The sequence below is a fragment of the Oryzias latipes genome, chromosome 2, assembly GCF_002234675.1.
Source record: "Oryzias latipes chromosome 2, ASM223467v1".
In the NCBI taxonomy this organism is placed as follows: Eukaryota; Metazoa; Chordata; class Actinopteri; order Beloniformes; family Adrianichthyidae; genus Oryzias; species Oryzias latipes.
In genome coordinates, this window is record NC_019860.2 from 7,833,974 (window position 1) to 7,848,200 (window position 14,227).

A 14,227-nucleotide genomic window follows, 5' to 3' on the forward strand; every position below is an offset into this window, starting at 1 on the left:
ACAGATGTGCACATCAGCTTTTATACTTACTGTCACAGCTTGCTGTACTTATATTTCTTACCCACCTTTTCTTGAACAGTCTGAAAATTTAACCACATTAAGACAAATCAATATCTCAATTAAATTTCAAATGAATAATTTCTAACAAATTTTCTAAACAAACCCTTCTGGTCGGAAAAAACATACGATGGCTCAAGGACCTGAAGCAGTTCCCTGAAGCCCTCACTCTCAATGCTAAATAGTTTGCAGTCCTTGATGCTAAAATCTGGTCCAAAACATGCCTCCTGGAAGCTTGATGGTCAAATGAAACAATGAAAACAACAATAATTCATGTATTTATTATTCAGAAAGCAACAATTACTGAATGTTTTTATAGAAATACCTGTGTTTATTATAGGACATAGTTGTGACTTCTTCATTCATATTCCTTGCTCTATAATGAATCAGCATTGAGGAGGAGCTTTTATTTAACTATGAAAGTTTTGCCAAACAAATGCGACATTTAACCTACAAAATGTAAAATGATTAATTTCAAATAAGAGTCAGTTTGAAATGCAAAAGAATTCTGCTAGATCAAGAGGAAACTGAGAAGAACAGGATGAAACAAAAACTAATGCCTTTATTTGCCGGAATGACATCAAAATAGTCCCACACGGCGGACACCTTTCTCTTATTTCTGGGATCCATCTGAAAGCTTTGGCGCCTCTGTGACACACAGACACAGTAGCTGTAAGAGTCATGTGACTTTTCTTAAATGGATACGTGCAACGACACAGGGTTTTACTCTATGAGCTCCACACGTGAGCTGACGGGTCAGTGTTGGCGGATCGGTCACTAGACTCCACATCTCAGCTCCTCACCGTGGTTCTGAATCCAAACAGGTTCTGATTTCCAACTTTTCTCTAATTTTTCTGAACTGAAACAAAGTGAATTCACAAAAACACTGATCCAATCATTTCATCTGAATGATCTGGAAGTCAAAAAGTCGGAATCTCTGAGCCAATCATTTAATGTCTGAGGGTTTGATCAGGATTCATCTCCAATTTCTAAACACAGCAGATGGATATATGTATATATAATAACAATCTAACAAAACTATTACGAATAAGCAAACAAAATCATTTTACTACACAACTGAAGGCTGCATCTGGAGATCAAAAAAAGTCTTGGAGGGTGTTAAATGACATTCTCAGCCGCAGAACAAAAACTACAGTCATCCCTGATTCTTTAAAGCAATGTCAATCAAACAATTTAAGTTTACCTGATATTTTTAACAATTATTTCTGTTCAGTTGGGAAAAGTCTTTCTCAAAACATTTGTCCACCAGGTGGTGCCAATTACAATGTTTACCTTCAGGGAAATTACCCAAATTCATTCTTTCTAAAACCCACCTGTAAATCAGAACTGGTAAATATTATAAACAAGCTAAGATCGTCCTACACAGTTGGTGCTGATAACATAAGTAGTAATATCATTAAAGCCACAGTAAATGACATTGCAGAACCTCGCGCTTACACCATTAATCTTTCATTAACACATGGCATAGTCCCAAAAATGACTAAAATAGCTCAAATAATACCCATATATAAGTCTGGGGACAAAAATGATATTAAAAATTACAGACCCATATCAATACTGCCAATTCTTTCCAAAGTATTTGAGCGAGTTGTGTACTCAAGATTATCAGACTGTTTTGTAAAACACAATATACTAGTGCCTCAACAATATGGCTTTAGGAAAAACAGCACCACGGGTATGGCTCTATCTTAGATCTTGTAGAAGAAATTAATGATGCCTTTGAAAGAGGTGAATATGGTAATGGGGTTTTTCTGGATCTTTCTAAGGCATTTGACACTATAGATCATGAAATATTACTCAGCAAATTAAGGCATTACGGGGTCAGGGGATTAGCGCTCCAATGGTTCAGAAGTTAAATCTGTGGAAGAGAGCAATATGTAAAAGTTGATGAACTAAAATCACATAAACTCAACATTCAAACGGGTGTGCCACAAGGATCCATAATGGGACCACTCCTCTTCATAATTTATATAAATGATTTTGTTTACTGTTCCGGCGCCATCCACAAAATACTTTTTGCAGACGATACTAGTTTATTTCTGGCACATAGAAATATAGACCTATTAGAAAAACTCTTAAATGAACAACTAGTAAAAGTAGATACTTGGTTCAAATGCAATAAATTGTCATTAAACACTAGCAAAACCTTTTTTATCATATTCCACACATCCAGACACAAATCCACCTACAGGAAATTAAACATAAATATAGATTGGCGATCTCTACAACAGGTGGACTCAATAAAATTTCTTGAAATCCATATAGATCAATTTATAAATTAAAAAAAACACATAGATGAACTAGTTAAAAAATTATCCAAATTTGTTGGTTTATTCTATAAGATTCGGCACATTCTCCCATCAGATGCATTGCTAACATTGTACAGATCCCTGTTTGAGCCTCACCTGAATTACTGTAACATCAAATGGAATAACACATATTCTACCTACACGGCAAAACTCCAGATTACACAAAATAAAGCAAAATAAGAGCAATAACCTGGTCCATGCCAAATTCTCCAATGGATGCACTCTTTCACAGATACAGCCTCCTTAAGTCACCGGAACTCAACACTTATCATAATGCATGCACAATGTACAGTGTTGTTTATAAATTAAATAGTCGTTTGTGTGACCTCATTCCACTTTTTTCGCCCTCTTATCACCATGACACCAGGGGAAAGCATATGCTAAAAGGCAAAAACAGAAAGTTACAATGCACAAGCTTCTCTGTCTGTACTAGAGGTCTACAAACTTGGAATACTTTAGACAATGACGTTAAACAGTCTGCCACAATATATATGTTTAAAAGGAAACTGAAATTGCTATTATTGTCAACATACTGTACAAATGCTGCCCCGACCGAAACCACCTAGTAATGTGTTCGTGATTTCTCTCTGTTGACACTTATATGGCCACACGCCTGAGTCTATGTTGTTCGAATTCATTGTTCCATTGTCCAACGCTTTCCACTATATTACCATCATTTTCTCATACCATTATTGTATTTTATTTATGTGATTGTTTTCATTTCCTTTTCTTTTCTTTTTTCTTCCGCCATTCATCTTCTGTACTTTAATGCTTGTTTAATATGCTGGACCCCTAATAATAAGCAGCTGCTTCGGGGATGTCCATTTTTTCCACATTCTGTATTGTGAGGGGATTTGTTTGCTTTTGACACATTGTGGAAAAAAAAAAAAAAAAAAAAAAAAAATGTGATGGAAGGGGCGGGGCTTCAGAGTGAATGACAGGTTGATACAGAAGTCCTCTTGGAGGTGATCTGCCTCTCAGAGTCTGCAGGATGTTTGTGGATTGTCCTGCAGACTCTGGATCCATGAAGACAGGGTGAAGATGAGGGTGGATCCTCTTCATTCTGATGCAGTGGGAGTGCTACTCTGACAGGAAGTGAAGCAGAAACTGAAGGAAGCTTCAGAACCAGCAGTTCTGGGAAGAAAGCAGAGGCTGAGGATTCTGGTTCTGAAGGTTGTGACGTATCAAAAATAAGCAGATCAGAACCTGCAGAAGATTGGAGAACAATCAGAGGATGGCCCTGCTTCACTCCTCCCTCCCCTCAAAGCTCTCTGTTAGAGCGCCGCAAACCTTCACGCACACGCTGGATTGAACGTGCACGCGTGTGCATGAAGTTCTGTCATTGCAGCCACAGATCATATCTGCAGACATAATCAAAGAGCTTCATCTGAGCAGAATATTCTTCACTTTCAAAGCTTCTTCTTTCATTTCTCTCTAAGGTCAAAGGTCGCTCCGTATCCCCAAGGCGCCTCTCGGTTTTTTTCTTTCAGCTCAGTGCGCCTCCTATTGTTTGGTGGTGGAACAGCTCTGCTGTAGCTTTGTTTTTTATTCATGGAGGATCCAGATGAGCCGAAGAAAGAGGAGACAATGATCCAGATGTTTGTCTTCTGCAGGTTTGTTCTCCTTCACTGGTCTCTTTCTGTGTGACATCATGAAGTTTTGTCCACAGGGTGTCACTGTTTCTATGTTCTGATGTTTTCTATTGAGTTCAGGAAGTTCTTCTGCTGTGAAGAAAAGTCTAAAGTTGAAGAATGAAGAACGAACTTGCAGGATTCTTCCTGGTTTGTTTCTCACTAACTGAAGAACAAATGTGAGTCTTTTGGTCAAACGTCTCCAATGATTGGTTTTCTTTGGTCCAAAGGAGGAATTCTGACCTGAAGGAGCTTTGAAGGTTGGAGCTCAGTGGAAATGTGAAAAAATCTGGAAGGAGAAAATGACTTTCCTGATGTTTCCTCACAAACCATCAAAGGTCAACAGGAACCAACAAAGAACATGTTGGTGTTGCAGAAAGATCTCAGAGCTCTGAGGTCACTGATGACCTGATCTAATCAGCAGCTGAACATTGAGCCCTTTATCCCGTACCACGAAGACACCTCTAAACCCTCATGATGCTGTGTCTGTAAAGTCTGCAGGTCACCATGACAACCGTTTCCTTCAGGTTGAAGATCTGCAGAGTTGATGTGAGTAACTTCCAGTTTTCAGTCGGACTCTCTGACAGCTGAGTTTGATCTGCTGTGAAGCTGAAAGATGAAAACCAAGTTTGTGAGTTTGTGGACGTGAAGAAAGATCTGGATGATTCCTTTGACTGGAAAATGTCATCAAGTTAAAGAGATTCCAACATGTTTGCTGTTGTCAATGTTCTGCAGAGAATGGCAGTGACTCATGTGACCATGTCAACTCAATTCAATCCAGTTCAGTTCAGTTCAGTTCTGTTCAGTTCTATTCTATTTGTATAGCCCTAACACACAACAACAGTCGTCTTGATGGGCTTCGTATCGGTAATTGAAAAAGTAAAACATAAAATCAAAAGGATCATGAATAAATAGAATTCATTAGGAAAATACTAAAATTAACTAACAAACTGACTAAACTAAACGGTCATCCCTGCCCTTAGACCCCCTTTCCCGGTAAGGAAAAACTCCTAAAAAAAAAAAGATTCCGGAAAAACCAAAGAATCCTCATTGGTGCCCACATGAAGGAGGGATCCTCCCCCAGGACTGACAGGCAATTTACCAGAACTCATAAAGAAGAATTAACTTATCTAACCCTACAACTACATATTTAAAGTCCAGCAGATGAGCTTAATCCAAATGGAGCTGGGGGGATGGCCGGGGGCGCGGAGTCGAGCCGGAGACAGGATCCAGGTCGAGACAAGCATGACCTGTGCAAAATGTGCAAAATTAATTTGCGCAAAACACAATGTGATGACTGGTCACTTTTGTGCTGTGTAAATGTATAGACACACACACAACTTCATATTGCAATTGTTTGTCTGTTGTATTGTGATTTTGTTTTTTTCTGGTTCACAGTGCATGAATGTAAAACAAAATTTCAAGATTATGTTTCAATTTTATGTAAAAGTATTGTATTTTATATGTTAGTCTTTTAAAAGTAATACAGTAGTGAAAAATTTGAAAAAAGTTTGAACATGTATATTTTTAAGAAAAACGAGTGAATTATCTAATAATTGAACCACTACCTGTTAGAGGTAAGGAACACAATTTCACTAAGTTTTGATTGAATATTTCATTAATAACTCCCTTACTAATTATTATCACTGCTTGTTTTTGGTTTTCAGATATCTTTTGATTAATAAAACATGCAGCAGGTCAAATTGACCCAGGAACATCATCTCTGTTCCTCACAAATGAACATAACAGGAGGATTAACAGCCCAATCCTCAGAAGATCTGAGCTGTCTGGAGGTGACGCCTCCTCCTGCCCCCTGAAGGAGCAGCAGAGAGGAAGAGGAGAAGCTGAGGGTTCTGCTCATGTGAGCGTCTGCAGAGTGAAGCTCCCACACAGACTCTGCTGGGGGGTGGAGCTCAGGTGTCCTGTGGGCATGTCAGCGGTGGAGGACAGCAGCCACGGAAAAGTGCAGCAGCTGACCTCTGAGCGGCTCTGTTCTGCTATAAAAGAGATTAGATTAGATTCAGCTTTATTGTCATGACACAGAAAAACGGGTACAAGGAAACGAAATGCAGTTTGTGTCTAACCAAAGTGCAACAAGCAGTAAAGTGCAGGATAGAAACATGTCATAAATATAAGTTAGATATGAATACAATATACAAGATAGTACTACTATAAACAGTTTGTCCAGATTTCCTGGTTGACTGATTATAAATGTACAGGAATATTATATATTTGCATTTAGGGATGAGTCTATTTACAGTGTAGTCTTACATACATGTTCAAAGGAGACAGCTTTGGAAAAAATTGTTTCTCAGTCTGCTGTGGGTGGAACCAGCTGACGACCTGCTGTTGCCATGGAAACAGACTTTGGAGCAAAGGGTCTGAACCTGCAAATGCAGCTGGTTTCTTCCTGCAGGGTTTGTCTGTCAGACCTTCATCAGGCAGAAGAATCCAGAACCAGATTTGAAATGTTTCCCTCCTGAAATCCTGAAGGTCTTTTTCACAAACTCAACCCTGATAGAGACTCTCAAACATCGGACTTTCAAAGACGCTTCAGGAATCCAGATTGAGGAGTTTTGGGTCAAACTAAAAGAAAATGAGAAGAAAAGAGAAATAAAGGTAAATGTAAACAGAGTAGAAAAGTCTGTTTTTTCTGATCCAGCTCCTTCAAACTTCCATCCATCATGTGATGTTTGGAGAAACAGAAAGAGAAAAAACTCCAAATCCGTTGATGTTTTACAGAAGAAAACAATCAAATCATAAATCCAGTCAATGATTACAAAGAAACCTCTAGACTGCATAAAAGATTAACCAAATTTAAGATCTGCTTTAGGATCAGACCATGTGCCTCATGTCCAAAGTCCACAGGAATCTGCTTTATGCATTCAGAACCGGTTTGAAACTGGAGCCGGTTGGACTTCAGGGACACAAAACTGTTCAGAAAATCCAGAGGAAGAAGTCAAAGAAAGAACAGCTGCATTTGTGACAGAGGGGTGAGTTGATGGAACAGCTGGGATGGAAAGAATGTGGATGTTTGCATTTCAAAGGCTTTCAGAAGAAGTTCTTGAATGTTAGGACTCAGCTGGGAGCCTCTTTGTTGGAATCCTAAAGGATCCTGGCTGAGATCAGATTCCATTGATCCAGCAGTAGTTTGGAGTTCTGGATCATGAAGTGATGAAATGATTTGGAGGAGTTGAAAGGAGGATCAATCATCTGAGCTTCAGCTTTTCCAATCCCATTTGATCTGGTTGGGATTTTTCTTTCTTTGGTTATTTTTTCATCTTTCAACCAAACAAAGAAACAAAGTGAAGATCTTCACTTCTGCAGGTGGAGACCATGAGCTCATCTGAAAACAGACAGACTTTAGGACTCTTCAAACACTGACCTCTGCAGGGCAGAATAGGAAGTGCAGCTTGAAGATCTGATCTTCCTCTTCATCAGATGAAACGACAGGCTCTCATGTGACTAAGAACATCTGAACAGCTTTGATCCTTTTCTGCTGCTTTTGCTCTGATGTTGCTTTAATTCTTCTTCAATCCGTTTGGATTTCAACTCCTTTCATAGATTTTCTTCATAGCAGCTCGACTTGAATTTGGACATGAAGGACAACAGGTCAAAGGTCAAATGTCAGTAAGGAAACTCTGAGCTCATCCAGATATTTAGTTTTAGTCCAAGACAAACATCAGAACAGAAGTTGGTTCAGATCCACAGAGTCCTGCTGGGATCAGAGTCCTGATCCTGCTGCAGACAGAACTTCTCAGAACATTTGAATCATCATCTGATCAAAGAAGAAAGACTTTTCTGCTGGCTGCAGCAAACAAAGGTTTGATGAAGATGTTGAGGATTGAAAATGAAGCTCCAAAGCAGAAACTTGATCCTGATGTACAGATGATGATGAGGAGGGTTTCCTCTACAGGTGAAGGAGGAAGGTGTGTGTGAGCTGATGTGGATCCAGTGAATCCAGCAGCATGGATCAGTGGGAGGAACCACAGGAGGGAGCCCCTCCCTCTAAAAGCAGAGATGGTAACCATGACAACCAGAGCAAAGCTCAGACGTGAGATGAAGATCTTCCAATTGTCCATGATCTTCTCCATGTCAGAGCTCAGCACTCACACCAGCAACCTTCATTCTTCACAGGAACCAACCTGGACCTGGATCTGAATCTGGATCTGAATCCAGCTGGGGGTCCAACAGGAGTGACATATCAGAGGATTATTTAAATATGTTCAAAAAAAGTCGTTCAAGAGTGAAACAGTAAGTGTTTGTCAGATACATGTTGTTGGAGCAAGATTCATGTTGGTTTGCAAATATGTACAATTTATAATATTAATACCATATGATATTGGGAAATAATGCAGCCATGAAGAGGCCCAAGTCAGGGTATCACTTTGCTGGTCCCAAGACTGGATACATACAGAGGGTTGTTTCAGGAAGGGCATTCAACGTAAAACCTTTGCCAAACCAAATATGCAAAACATGGCCTATGGAATCCATATTGGTTTGGTTCAGTTCTGGATCTCTCTGATCAGACTCACTTGGAGCATCATGTGTGTGATGAGATCTTTTCAGTTGAGTCTTCTGAGAGTCTCTGAGAGCAGAGATGTTGGAGAAACATTAAACAGAAATGAATCTTTTAACATTTTTTTGATTTGCTCAACTGTTTCGACCAGAAGAGAAAAAGCTCAGTCGAATGCTCAAATGAAAGTCTTTCAGACAGTTGATCTAATAAAGCAACCAGAGAAAATATAAAATATTGATGGATAATGGTTGGACTCCATTAAAACTGTAAATAGAACGTATTTCTTGGTCTCATCAACAAACTCAAACATTAACTTCTTCATTTTCTTCTGGTCTAAATGAGAATCAATGATCCAGTAAACTGTAACTCTGATTCATCTGTGAGTCAGAATGAATGTTGGAATCATTGCTGTTCTGAAAACCACAGCATTCATGATGTATTTATGATCTAAGATGATCCAAATCCAAAAGAAGTCAAACACCATAATGAAAGAAACTGGTACTTCCAATAAAACAAGTGTTTTTCTATCAGGATCCATCAGAGACTCAGAACTGGATCTGGATTTGAACCCAGCTGTGTGTCCTTCAGGAGTGACAAGTCAAAGGGTCTTATTATCGACTTTAAATCATCTTCTGGTGCAGAGAGGTGAGCTGTATGGAAATGTTTTTCCTCACAGACATTTCTATCTTTATACAGTCAGGACCATAAATATTTGGACAGAGACACATTCTTTCTAAGTTTGTTTCTGTAAATTACCACAGTGAATTTTAAATAAAACAACTCAGATGCCATTGAAGTGCAGACTTTCAGCTTTTATTCCATGGGTTGAACAAAAAGATTGCATAAAATGTGAAAAACTAAAGCATTTTTTAAACACAATCCCTTCATTTTTTGGACTTCTAAGTACTTGGACAATTGACTTCCATGCTATGACATGGGCAGGTGTGGGCAATTCCCTTGTTATGTCATTATGAGTGAAGCAGATAAAAGGCCTGGAGTTGATTAGAGGACTCGTGCTTGCATTTGGAAGATTTTGCTGTGAACAGACAACATGCGGTCAAAGGAGCTCTCCATGCAGGTGAAAGGAGCCATCATTAAGCTGAGAAAACAAAAGAAAACATGCCGGAAATTGCTACAGTATTAGGAGTGGTAAAATCAACAGTGTGGTACATCCTGGGAAAGAAAGAAAGCACTGGTGAACTCAGCAACGCAAAAAGACATGGACGTCCACAGAAGACAACAGTGGTGGATGATCACAGAATCATTTCCATGGTGAAGAGGAACCCGTTCACAACAGCCAACCAAGTGAACAACACTCTCCAGGAGAGTGTTGGCGGATCAATATCCAAGTCTACCATGAAAAGAAGACTGCATGAAAGTAGAAAAGTCTGGAGAAAAGTCTGGAGAAGGCGTGGAGAAGCTCATGATCCAAAGCACACTACATCATCAGTAAAACACTGTGGAGGCAGTGTGATGGTCTGGGTGTGCATGGCTGCTAGTGGCACTGGGTCACTAGTGTTTATTGATGACGTGATACAGGACAGAAGCAGCCCAATGAATTCTGAGGTGTTCAGAGACATACTGTCTGCGCAGATCCAGGTGAATGCAGCCAAACTGATTGGGCGGCGTTTCATAATACAGATGGACAACAACCCAAAACATAGAGCCAAAGCAACTCAGGAGTTTATTAAAGCAAAGAAGTGGAATATTCTTGAACGGCCAAGTCAGTCACCTGATCTTAACCCAATTGAGCAGCATTTCACTTGTTGAAGACTAAACTTCAGACAGAAAGGCCCACCAAACAAACAGCAACTGAAAGCCGCTGCAGTAAAGGCCTGGCAGAGCATTCAGAAGGAGAAAACCCAGCATCTGGTGATGTCCATGAGTTCAGGCTTTCATTGCCAACAAAGGCTTTTCAACCAAAAATTAGTAATGACCATTTTGTTTTCAATAATTTCATTTCATTCATCTTCTTCCGTTTTCCCCTTTCGGGGTCACGGGGTTGCCGGAGCATATCCCGGCCACTTACTGGCGAAGGCAGGGGGGAAGACACCCTGGACAGGTTGCCAGTCTGTCGCAGGCTCAAAATCACACACCCAGTCACACTCACACCTAGGGACACTTTAGAGTGACGAATCAACCTCTGAAGCATGTTTTTGAATGGTGGGAGGAAGCCGGAGTCCCCGGAGAAAACCTATGCATGCATGGGGAGAACACGCAAACTCTACACAGAAAAGTCCCCCATTGTTGTTCTGTTTAAGGTCCCCCAGCCGGGACTGGGGGAATTTGTCCAATTACTTACGAGCCCATGAAATGAAGGGATTATGTTTAAAAAATGCTTTAGTTTTTCACATTTTATGCAATCTTTTTGTTCAACCCATGGAATAAAAGCTGAAAGTCTGCACTTCAATGGCATCTGAGTTGTTTTATTAAAAATTCACTATGGTAATGTACAGAAACTAAATTAGAAAGAATTTGTCTCTGTCCAAATATTTATGGTCCTGACTGTATGTGCAGCAGTGAGTGTTGGAGCTTTTCCACAAACACAGAATAGATCTTGTAGATTTTACTGAGTGTTTGCAGGACACCAGTGGGTCCAGTTGGATCTGATTGTTGCTGATTCTCCACAGACTGGACCAGCAGAGCTCAGAGACTCCCAGTGGTCTGTCTGTCAAGCAGCATCAAACACAGCTGGACTCCATCTTTCTGGTCTGTACATGAACAACAACTACTTTTCCATCATTCTGTCCACAGTCGTCTCCATGCTGCACTTTGGACACCAGTGGACTGTCAGTGTGTCCAACATGGAGCTGATGTTTGGCTCCATGACTTCACTCTGATTGGCTCATTCATCTGGAATTCTGTTGCAGCTGCTGGAGGACAACATTGTCACTTTTGTCAAGAAGGAGCTGAAGAAGATCCAGAAGCTTCTGAGTCACAGAGAGGATGAGGAGGAGCTGGAAGATGAAGATGAAGGGCTGAGAAGCAGCAGAGAGTCACAAATGAAGATCACAGTGAACTTCCTGAGGAGAATGAAGCAGGAGGAGCTGGCTGATGAACTGCAGAGCAGTAAGAGGGTTTCTCTGAAGGTTTCAGCTGCTGAGAAATGAAGATTTACTGATGTCTGAACACAAGGAACCACAGGGATTCAAACCCTCATCATTCAGGGCTGCAGAGAGTTGATTTACTGTTTGTTGTCTTCATTCAGGATCTTCTGCTGCAGTTTGTCGACATGAAGTCCAATCTGGTCTGAAGAAGAAGTTCCAGTGTGTGTTTGAGGGGATCACTAAAGCAGGAAGCCCAACCCTTCTGAATGAGATCTACACAGAGCTCTACATCACAGAGGGAGGAAGAGGAGAGCTGAATGAAGAACATGAGGTCAGACAGATTGAAGCAGCTTCCAGGAAAGCAGACAGAGCAGAAACAAGCATCAGACAAGAAGAGCTCTTCCAACTCCCAGATGGAAGACAAGAACCAATCAGAACCGTGATGACTAAGGGAGTGGCTGGCATCGGGAAAACAGTCTTAACACAGAAGTTCACTCTGGACTGGGCTGAAGGCAAAGCCCACCAGAACCTCCACTTCACATTTCCATTCACTTTCAGAGAGCTGAATGTGCTGAAAGAGGAGAAGTTCAGCTTGGTGGAACTTGTTCATCACTTCTTCCCTGAAACCAAACAAGCAGGAATCTGCAGCTTTGAACATTTCCAGGTCCTCTTCATCTTTGATGGTCTGGATGAGTGTCGACTTCCTCTGGACTTCCACAAGACTTGGATCCTAAAGGACCCTAGAAAGTCCACCTCGGTGGCTAATCTGCTGACAAACCTCATCAGGGGGAACCTGCTTCCCTCTGCTCGCCTCTGGATAACCACACGACCTGCAGCAGCCAATCAGATCCCTGCTGTGTCTGTTGACATGGTGACAGAGGTCAGAGGGTTCAATGATCCACAGAAGGAGGAGTACTTCAGGAAAAGATTCAGAGATGAAGAGCAGGCCAGCAGGATCATCTCCCACATCAAGAGATCCAGAAGCCTCCACATCATGTGCCACATCCCAGTCTTCTGCTGGATCACTGCTACAGTTCTGGAGGATCTGCTGAAGAGCAGAGAGGGAGGAGAGCTGCCCAAGAGCCTGACTGAGATGTACATCCACTTCCTGGTGGTTCAGGCCAAAGTCAAGAAGGTCAAGTATGATGGAGGAGCTGAGACAGATCCTCACTGGAGTCCAGAGAGCAGGAAGATGATCGAGTCTCTGGGAAAACTGGCTTTTGAGCAGCTGCAGAAAGGAAACCTGATCTTCTATGAATCTGACCTGACAGAGTGTGGCATCGATATCAGAGCAGCCTCAGTGTACTCAGGAGTGTTCACACAGATCTTTAGAGAGGAGAGAGGCCTGTACCAGGACAAAGTCTTCTGCTTCATCCATCTGAGTGTTCAGGAGTTTCTGGCTGCTCTTCATGTCCACCGGACCTTCATCACCTCTGGACTCAACCTCATGGAGGAAGAACAGAAGAAAAAATCCTTAAAGATTCTCAAACTGAAAAAAAGCAGCTCAGTCCAGTTCTACCAGAGTGCTGTGAAGAAGGCCTTACAGAGTCCAAACGGACACCTGGACTTGTTCCTCCGCTTCCTCCTGGGTCTTTCACTGCGGACCAATCAGAATTTCCTACAAGGTCTGCTGACTCAGACAGGAAGTAGCTCACAGACCAATCAGGAAACAGTCCAGTTCATCAAGGAGAAGATCAGTGAGGATCTGCCTGCAGAGAAAAGCATCAACCTGTTCCACTGTCTGAATGAACTGAATGATGGTTCTTTAGTGGAGGAGATCCAACAGTTCCTGAGGTCAGGACGTCTCTCCACAGATAAACTGTCTCTTGCTCAGTGGTCTGCTCTGGTCTTCATCTTACTGTCATCAGAAGAAGATCTGGAAGAGTTTAACCTGCAGAAATACTCTGCTTCAGAGGAGACTCTTCTGAGGCTGCTGCCAGTGATCAAAGCCTCCAACAAAGCTCTGTAAGAACTCTCAGGAAAATCACCTTCAGTAAACAAATGAATTTGACTGAAAACAATAGTTTCAATAACTGCTGTTTGTTTTTGTCTTCTTCAGACTGAGTTGCTGTAATCTCTCAGAGAGAAGCTGCATAGCTCTGTCGTCAGTTCTCAGCTCTCAGTCCTCCAGGCTCAGAGATCTGGACCTGAGTAAAAACAAGCTGCAGGATTCAGGAGTGAAGGCGTTGTCTGCTGGACTAAATAGTCCAGACTGTAAACTGGAGACTCTCAGGTCAGGTTTCATTCCAATGTTGATTCTCTACAAAAGTTATGTCTGTTTTTCTCTGTTTCAGGAGAAAGTGTTAAATAGACATCAGTGCAGAAGAACCAGCAGAAGACTGTTGCATAGAAGTGAAAAGAAAACGACATACTGCTTAAATTAAAAATTCCTGGTTTTTCCTTATCTGATGGTTACAAATGTTATCCTGGTTTTTTGCACCAGACTAAACAGGAGAACTTAAGTCCATCCAGGTGTCGATATGTGGGAGAAGTTCGTGGTCTCTGTGTTATTTTAAGAAAACATGAATCAATAACAGAACTGCAGATTTCAAAGGACAAACAGTTGCAGCAGATTTCTGACCCACAGAGCAGCAGCTTCTCATGAAGAGATATGAGGAGATCAAACTACAGCAGACTGACAGG

The 14,227-nt window shown here is 41.2% G+C and overlaps 1 protein-coding gene across 1 annotated transcript in view; it reads right to left on the reverse strand.

Annotated features, from left to right (window-relative positions):
- Positions 1 to 14,227, reverse strand: part of LOC110014374 (gastrula zinc finger protein XlCGF57.1) — a 526,943-nt gene that overhangs the window by 337,425 nt on the left and 175,291 nt on the right. The window lies entirely within an intron of this gene.